This window comes from Nannospalax galili, unplaced genomic scaffold, assembly GCF_000622305.1.
Source record: "Nannospalax galili isolate Female #2095 unplaced genomic scaffold, S.galili_v1.0 scaffold252, whole genome shotgun sequence".
NCBI classification, from domain to species: domain Eukaryota; kingdom Metazoa; phylum Chordata; class Mammalia; order Rodentia; family Spalacidae; genus Nannospalax; species Nannospalax galili.
Window position 1 is genome coordinate 4,309,112 of NW_008333886.1, and position 8,195 is coordinate 4,317,306.

At 45.1% G+C, this 8,195-nt stretch overlaps 1 protein-coding gene across 6 annotated transcripts in view; it reads left to right on the top strand.

The window, feature by feature from the left end:
• Positions 1–7,853: 7,853 nt before the first annotated feature.
• Positions 7,854–8,195, top strand: part of Rnf138 (ring finger protein 138) — a 24,776-nt gene continuing 24,434 nt past the window's right edge. For 5 of the 6 annotated variants that reach the window (XM_008828842.3, XM_029561487.1, XM_029561485.1 and 2 more), the window contains exon 1: positions 7,854–8,161. The gene's annotated coding sequence lies outside the window, so the exon portion shown is untranslated. The remainder of the gene's footprint in view (positions 8,162–8,195) is intronic. The other variant, XM_008828841.3, reaches the window with a different exon arrangement.

The window sequence follows — 8,195 nt, forward strand, 5'->3', positions numbered from 1 at the left end:
TTTGACTGGACTTCCCAATATAAATGTTACTTTATTGAAGTTCAAGTTCTCTGATCTCTGGCCATTGCTCACAGGTTGACTCTGAGTCCTTTATTTCCCTTGCTCTCTCCTATGCCAAGATCCTCTAGGCTGAGGAATTTGTCTATTCTTGCTCTGGATGGAAATCAATAAAGCTTGGTTTCTTTCTGTGAGAAACAGGATTTCACACCCATGGTCTGAAGCTGAGGGTGGTAGTTCGTGTTGTAATCCCTGTACTTGGGAGGTTGAGACAGGAGGATCAGGTGTTCTAGGCCTTCCTCAACTACATAGCAGGTTCAAGGATAGCCTAGAGCCAGGAGACCCTGTCTGAGCCCACCTTCTTCCACCCCCCCCCCAAATGCCCTGAGAATAATCACTGTTACTGAGTTGGCCATTCTTAGGAGACCCTGTCTGAGCCCACCTTCTTCCACCCCCCCCCAAATGCCCTGAGAATAATCACTGTTACTGAGTTGGCCATTCTTTGAAGGCAGGAGCTAGGAAATAGCTACATGTTTTTATGGTCAGGCATGGCAGCCATGGTGGTCTAGGTGGCTCCAAACTTGAGATCCTTTTGCTTCATTCTGCCTCCTGTGTGTGCTGGGATTACAGATGAGTGCCACCAGGCCCAGCAGTCCCCTCTTTTCAAAATAGTTTTACTATGTCAAGATTTAGGCATAAAATACTCTCCTGTCTCCTTTTTACCCTCCCTTAGTCTTAGTTCAAGTAACAGTATACATAAGCTTCATTTGTTACACACAAATATCATCATGGTGTTGTGATTCCCCTCCCCCACCTCGTTTTGAGACTGGGTCTCCATATGTAGCCCTGGCTGACCTGGAGCTCACTGTGTACACCAGACTGACTTCTACCTCCCTAGTGCTGGAATTAGAAGCATGGACCATTCATTGGCTTCTAATTTTTCTGTAATAGCTTTTCCTTAACTTCTTTGATGTCTTGCCACTGTCTTTTCCACCCTGGAGAGGGCAGCTGGGAAGATGGAAAGCTGGGTGAAAAGCTGCCTCCTTCTTGTTCAGTTATTTATTTTCTGGTGCTGGGGATCAAACCCAGGACCTGATGTGCACTAGGTAAGTGCTGTATCACTGAGCGTGTGACCTCAATTACATCCTCTACTCTACATATTGCTTTCAAACTTGCTTTTCACAACTGCTAACAAGAAACAGATTTTTTGTTTCACAGCCTCTTTGCTGGAGTTTGGGTGGGTCATATAGTAGAGTAAGCCCTGCATAGCAATAGCAAAGGAAAAGAACTGTTTATAGAAGTAATCGCCAGAAAATACAGCCTCTGAAAAATAGAACCTATTTCTAAGCATGGTGTCAACTATCCAGCAAATGTGTTAATTGAAAGCAATATAAAAGTTGTATTTGCACTCGTGAAACTTGAAAAAAAATTATAAATTGTTCGGGGGGGAGGTTCGGCAGATAAAAGCCTAGCACCTGAGCTGGAGCCCCAGAACTCATGGTGGAGGAGGTGGAAGGAGAGAAGTCCTTTGACTTCCAGACTCCTGTTGAGGCATGTGTGTGCCTGACTCACACCTCACATTCACAGAAGTGATAGTGGCTGGAGAGATGCCTCCATTGTTATGAGCCCTGCTGCAGTGAGGACTGGAGTTCAGATCCCAGCACTCACAAGGGCAGCACACAAATGCCTGTAACTCCAGTTCCGAGGGTTCTGATGCCCTCTTCTGGCCTCTGCCAGCACCTGCATGCACACATTTATGCATACACAGACAGATAATAAAAATCTTTAGAAATAATGAAATTAAAGAAGAAAACTCTTCTAACATGGGTGTTAGGGACTCTAATCTCTGCACTTGGGAGGTGGAGGCAAGGTCAGGAGTTCAAAGGCATTCTCAGCTACACGGCAAATTTGAGCCCAGCCCAGGTTACTTGTGACCCTGTCTGAAAAAAACCAAAAGGACCGGAAGTCCTGTGTTCTAAATATTGCTCTGCCATGTACCATTAGCCAGGTGTGGTGGTGCACACCTTCAATTCCAGCACTGGATGGGGTTGGGGGTTGGCCGAAGCAGGTGGATCTCCGAGTTTGAGGCCTACCTGCTTTGCATACTGAGTTCCAGGCCAGACAAAGGCTAAATAGTGACACCATTAACCTCAGTGCACTGACTGTGCATCCACCTAAGTGCTGGTAATTTTGCCTCCTATGGGACAAATTAGGTGCTGGTTGCCTGAATTATTTTGTGTTCTGAATTATTACAGTTTGAAAATGGTGATGTACAGTTATTGTTTCATTGTGCTTTTAGCTTTTTATAAAAAGGAGTTTGTAATTGCTTTAAAAAATAAAAGTCAATATTCAAAGCTGTTGACTATCAACAAAAAGTTTTATTTTTTTTTAGTAGTGTCTCAGGATACAACTTCATTGAAGCTTTATATAGATAAAAATAGATTCATGGCCGGGCGTGGTGGTGCATGCCTTTAACCCCAGCACTCAGGAGGCAGAGGCAGACGGATCTCTGTGAGTTCGAGGCTAGCCTGGTCTCCACAGTGAATCCAGGACAGCTGGGGCTACAGGGAGACCCTGTCTCAAGACCGAAAAAAAAAAAAAAATAGATTCATATATTACTCTATGTTTTCCTAGCCCCATGGAGATTTTCTTATATATTTTTTCACCCAATTAAAGTGTAGGTGGAAAAAACAAATTGCAGATTGATGGCAAAGACAGTCCCAGGTTAGATCTCCTAAGAGATCCTGTCTCCAGTGATGTTGGCTCATTTCTGCTACTGGATGCTAAATGTGTTTCATTTCAAAGTAAGCTTACATTTTTAAAAGTACTAAGGGATTCATTCTTTCATTATTCAACCATAAAAACAATTCTACTGATCAGAATTTAAAATGTGTAATTCTTTTTCTTTTGAAATTGTATTATGAGAAATAAATAATGGCATGACTTTTTTTTTGGTCTTCTTGAGACAGGGTCTCTCTGTAACCCCAGCTGACCTGGAACTCACTGTGTAGCCCAGGCTGGCCTTGAACTCACAGAGATCCACTTGTTTCTGCCTCCCAAAGTGCTGGGACTAAAGGCATGCGCCACCATGCCCGGCCTCCTTAGCTCTGTTTTTAAGACAGAATCTCACAGGGCTGCCCAGACTTGACCTTGAGTTTGTAATCCTTCTGCTTAAGCCTCTCAGGTGTCTGGGATTAAAGGCAAGTGTCACCATGCCCGGCTCATAATCAGTTTTTTGTTCTTGTTTTGAGACAGGGTTTCAACCATGCAACCCCATGGGCCTGGAATTTGTTTATATAGCCCAGGCTGGCCTTGAATTTGTGTTCCCCCTGTCTGTGCCTCCAAAGACCTGGGATTGTAGCCGTGTACCACTATTGGGCAAGCAGATTAAGAGAAACCCTTTGTTTCTGTCTGTCCTTTCTCCTTCCTGTGTTCCCTTTTGTTTCCTGCAGTGCTAGGGACTGAACCCAGGACCTGCACCACTTCTTTTAAGTTTCAGTGGAGGCCCTTGCTAGCAGAGCCAACAGTAACACCATGGTGCTTAGTATTGACTCGGCCATATCAAGGTTTCTACACTTTGGTGTTAATGGATATTTTGTGCGGATGAGTGTCTGGTGAGGAGCTGTCTGGTGCACTGTAGAACATTGAACGTCCCTGACCTCTGCGTAGATCCTAAGCCATTAGCACACTTGTCCCAGTTATGACAACCAAACATGTCTCTAGGCATTGACGATGTCTGTTGGAACAGCTATCTTCAGTGAGAATTATTGGCCTAAATGAATGTATATTTTTGTGATTCATGTTGCTGAATAGCAACCTTAAAAATGGGCTGGATGTAACTCAGTGACAGTCTTGTTCAGCATTAGTCAACAGACATTCTCAGCTACATGATGAGTTCTGGGCAAGCCTACTGTCCATGGGACCCTATCTCACAATACAAAACATAACAAAACAAAACAAAAAATGATTCAACTGTCTTTGGGCTGGGGATGTAGCTGTTAGTAGAGTACATTCCTGGCATGCACAATTCCCTGGTTCAACCCTTAGCATCAAATAAACTAGCTGTGGTTATACACAAAGTAATCCCAGCACTGGGGAGACATAGACAGGAGAATCAAAAATTCAAGGTCATATTTGTCTACATATTTAGTTTGAGGTCAGCTTGGGCATCAACACACACACACACACATACACACACACAGTCTTTTATGAGAAATTAGCACATCTTTCATTTGGCAAAATGATTCCAAAGTTTGAAATCATAATTACTGTGCTACAAATGTGTTTAGTGCCAGGTATAGTGACACACACCCATAATCGTAGCATTTGGCAGACTAATGCTGGAGGAAAGAGTTCAGAGCTAATATGAACTACATAATCATGGTAGTTTGAGGCCACATTACAGTGATGTGTGAATGGGTCTGAACTGTTCTGAGAGCTTATCCCTTCAGATGTATCCTAAAACTGTGTTCTTGAACAAAGGCCTTGCTCTCTTTTATTGAAACTGTAGCACATCCAGCATCACAAGGGGAAAGAGGAACTTGTCTTATCAAAGAATTATGTCCCCTCTGATCTTTACTAACCTAGAGGAGTGAACACAACCACAAACAGATGTTATCAATCTAATCCAGTTGTTTGAAACACAAATGGGATAATCTGTTGCTTTCAATGAATAGTCACTGCTTATGGCACTTAATATTTTCACAGCACACCTACACGTATATGGGTATGTATGGGTCCAAGGTAAGGAAGGGTCTTGAAGGATTAACACTGTATGTTTAGATTACAAGAGGAGTCCAAGGCCTCGTAAGTTTGCTTACATTATAAACAGACCAGACAGTGTTCTGGTAGTCATTCCCACAAATAAGGAATTTAAGAACAGCCTTGACAGCTTAGTAAGACCAGTTTTTTGTTGTTGTTGTTGTTTGTTTGAGACAGAGTCTTCCTGTAGCCCTAGCTGGCCTGGAACTTGCTCTCTAGACCAGGCTGGCCTTGGGACTCACAGAGATCCAACTGCCTCTGCCTCCTGAGTGCTGGGATTAAAGGCATGTGCCACCACTGTGCCCAGCTTGGTTTGTTTTTGTTTTTAAATTGGGTCTCTTGCAGCTGAGACTGGCCTCAAATTCATATGTAGTTAAAACCAACCTTGAACTCCTAACTCTGCTGTCTTCACCTTCCAACTGCTAGGAGCTCCACCTCTCTCTCTCTCTCTCAAAATTTTTATTTTTTAAATTTTATGAGTGTTTTGCCTGCATACATGTGTGTGCACCCATATGTGCAAACCTGCGGAGGCCAGAAGAGGGTGTCAGATCTCCTGGAATTGGAGCTACAGACGGTTGCCATATGGGTGCTGGGAACTAAACCCAGTTCCTCTAGAAGAACAGTTATTGCTCTTAATCTCAGGCTGTCTCTCTTTTCATAGAAGTTTTTGGTATGTTATCTAGGCTAGTTTTGAATTTGCTGGATAGCCCAAGTTGATCTCAACTAGGAATCCTTCTGCCTCATGCAAAGACTGCAGAGGCTAAGAGAGAGCTTTAGTTCTCCTGGAATTGGAGTTATGGACAGCCATGTGGGTGCTGGGAATTGAACCCAGGTCTTCTGGAAGAACAACAAATGTTCTTAACCACTGAGCCATCTCTCCAACCCCTTAACTTTAGTTTTTAAGAGTAGACCCAAACTTAGAGGTCACCCATTTTCCCAGATGTCTCTTGGACCTGTGCCCTGGAACTGTGTCACTGAGTCAGGCCTCACCAATAATTTTACTCAAAAACATTTCTCTAGCTTTAGTTGGGGAACTACAAACTTGAATCCACCTTGACCTTATCAGATGCTGCTGCCCTTCCATCCGTAGTTCTAGAATCTCATGCACAACGTCAAGCTTCCTTTCTCAATCTTCATGTTTTCAATGAGATGTGTGTGCTGCCATTCAGCACTGTGGTATGTCAGTTCTCAAGCATACACACAATCATTCCCTATCTTGGGGTAGAGTAGCAAATTGAGGCTCCCAGGAAGCAAGATCAGGTGCCCAGGGTCACAAGAGCACATGGTTCAGTGAGTTTGCCATGGTTAATTAAAGTCATTAGTCCAGATTCTGTTCATTTTTGTGTCATTCCTACAGTATCTTTAAGACTATTTAATTTTGAAGCCAGGCATAAGTGGTGCATGCCTTTAATCCCAGCACTTGGGAGGCAGAAGCAGGTAGAGCTCTGTGAGTTCAAGGCCAGCCTGGTCTACATAGCAAGCTCTAAGCCAACTTTGATCCTTTGAAACATTTCAAAATATGTGCAAGAAGGTCAAAGTCTAATGTATGAAATTATATTATCCGTTGATGGTTTTTCAAATTTGCTCTATGGAAATTTAGCCTTGGGGACCTTATATTACCTATTTTTCTGTTGCGATGATAAAAACACCACTACCAAAAGCAACTTAGAGGAGAAAATTGGTTTATTTTGGCTTATGGTTCTAGATGGTGGGGTAGGCATTAAGTCAGAGAAAACATGGAGACCAGAGCAGGTGGCTGGGTGATCACATTTCATTCACACACACAGGAAGCAGAGAGTGAGAACAGGAAGTAGGGAAAAGCTACAAACCATTAAAGTCTGCCCCAAGTGACATACTTCCTCCAACAAGACTCTACCTCCTAAAGGTTCCATAACCTCCCCAAACACCACCACCAAGAGGGGACCATGTGTTCATATAAATGAGCCTAATGGGGTCATTTCTCATTCAAACCACCTCAGTTCTGCTGGTTTTAAACCACCTTTGAAAGTAATTTTTTTCAGTACTAGGTACTAAACCCAGGCCCTTGTACATGCTATGCATGTGCTCTACCACTGAGCTACAGCTTTCTAATCAAAGTTAATAGCTGGGTGTGGTGGCACATGACTTTAAACCCAGACTTGGGAGGAAGAGGCAGGTGGATTTCTGTGTGTTCAAGACCAGCTTGGTCTACATAATGAGTTCAAGGCCAGTCAGGGTTACAAAGTGAGATCCTGTGTCAAAAAAAGTTAACAAAGTGATCAAATTCATAGACTCAAAAGAGGGAATGATGGTTTCCAGGGCCTGGAAGGAGGTAGAAAAGGAGAGTTATTGTTTAGTGGGTGTAGAGTTTCAGCGAGATAAAACTTTTTTTTTTTAAACTTAAAATATTTCATTATTATTTTATGTGTGTGTATTGCGTGCATGTAAGTGCACCAGTGTCGTGCAATGCGCACAGAAGAGGCTGTTGGTGGATCCCCTAGAAATGGCGTTAAGGACAATTGTTAGCTACCATGTGGGTACTGAAATTCGAACCCGGGTCCTCTGTAAGAACAGCCAGTCTCTTAAACGCTGAGCCATCTCTCCAGCCCTCCGTCTGCCTTCATTTTTGAAGGGGAATGATCAAAGTTAGGCATGACTGGTTTACATTTTTCTTTTCAGTCTTTCTGAGGCTGTCTTTTTAGCCCCAGCTGGCCTGGAACTCACTATGCAGACCAGGCTGGAAACGCTCGCCTCTGCCTGGGATTAAAGGCACGTGTTACCACACCAGGGCTTTAGTGCGTTTCTTAAATGGGCACAAAAGTAACAATGCATAACCTAGATGAAACCCCAGGCACATGCTTCTAGCTCATTCTTTTTCAAATCGATCACTCTGCCCCAGCCAGGGTGTAACCAGGCTGTTAACAGGCTGGCAAGCCGCACCCCGGACCAGAGGATGGCGAAGAGCTCCGGGAAACCCGGGGTATCCCACAAGGAAGGTCTAGAAACGGGATCCCAGCTGGTCAGCACTGCCGACCGCTGACGTCACAATCCGCCGCAAGCACCGCCCTCCCGTTGTCATGGAGACCCCCACGGCCCCACGCCCCGCCCCGCGCCTCCCGAAGCGGTGACCCGCTTGGCGGGCTGGGCGTCACGCAAAAGCGCCGGAGAGCGGCTCCGGGGACTGGGGCTGCGCAGTGCTCCGCGAGCCTCGTTTGGGCCGCGTCCGATGAGGCCTGCGCGCCGCCGGGACTGGGTCACGAGCTGCGGAGACAGCGAAGGGCCACCTCGGCCAGTCCGCGACGGACAGGCAGCTTGAGGCGCAGCTCCGCTCACCGGCTCTGAGGTCCGGCGGGCTGTGCGGAGGAGGCTAAGGGGCGGGCCTACTGGGCGTGGGAAGAGCGAAAGGCTTCTGAAGAGAAAGCTGGTGAGGGCGCTCAGCACCCGGACGCGCGGGGGGG